Consider the following 1,198-nt stretch of genomic DNA (forward strand, 5'->3'; position numbering starts at 1 on the left):
GGGGGGCATGGTCCTAAGAGAGACAGCATTACAGGGTGAGTCATCCTTTCCCCTCTCTGGCAATTTGTGTTCGCAGCTCAGCCAAAGGCACTCGCAAATGCATCTTGCCATATGTCCAAGCTAGGGCTGGGAATTGCCAGGGACCTCACGATACGATATTATCGGTGCTGATATGTATTGCGACTCTCTCAGTTATATATATGTATTGCGAGTCGATGTTCCAAACATATTGCTCAACATGTCTGCTGCAGAGGGATTAAGAGCCATGAGAAATGGAGTTCTGATCGGTCATGGAAATTAAAGTGCTGAAAACATGTTGGTTCACTATTTAAAAAGATTAATAACAAGCTAGAGAAGTTGAAATAATGTTAATAATATATACATTTTAAAATTGATACTTGGAGTCATAGAATAAGTACAATATCATCAAAAGTAGTATTGCGATACGACTGTATCGATTTTTACCCCAACCCCATTTATTTTCGTCTGGACTTAGGCTATGCATAGGCAGTGTAATCTTACTTCACACAACACTGACTGAAACGTTCTCTCTTGTCCCTGAAATATGATCTGACCTAGTAATGTAATATTTAAGCTAGTTCCTGCTGGTATAAATATCTGACTCCTTAAAATGTATCAACTTGAACAACTGAGCATGTTAAAGTAACTCTTAAATTGACAAAAGTTACAATTGCTTGGTTCTATTGTATTTATTTAGGGAATTATTATTATTATTTTTTACACTTTGGTCATGCTGTGAAATGTGCAATAGACATGTATTGTTGATACAAGCATGTTATACACACGTCTCATTTTTGTTTCCTAAAATGTCAGACTGGGTCTGAATGATGATGGGATCGGTTTTTTGAGAAACTCATAGAATGTGTTCACTGAAGGACTAGGCCTATATATCTTAATGATAACTCTTTGGAATAACGAATGGAAAATGTTCATATTTTCTTCCACTGTGAGCCAATTTGGGCTGGGGTGATACAGTACACAGTTTGATAAGGACGTATGATATCTATACCATTGGATTGCGGCGGCGTAGATTTTCTATAAAGACAATGTCCACTTGCTTTATATCTTTATACTACGAATGAGCACACTTGATTTGTAGGTTCTTCTTAGGTTATTTTGTATTAATATGATTTAGAGCTTGATTGACTCTCCTTTAAGAGTACAGCATGCATAAACA

This window comes from Oncorhynchus keta, chromosome 28, assembly GCF_023373465.1.
Source record: "Oncorhynchus keta strain PuntledgeMale-10-30-2019 chromosome 28, Oket_V2, whole genome shotgun sequence".
Taxonomy (NCBI): Eukaryota; Metazoa; Chordata; class Actinopteri; order Salmoniformes; family Salmonidae; genus Oncorhynchus; species Oncorhynchus keta.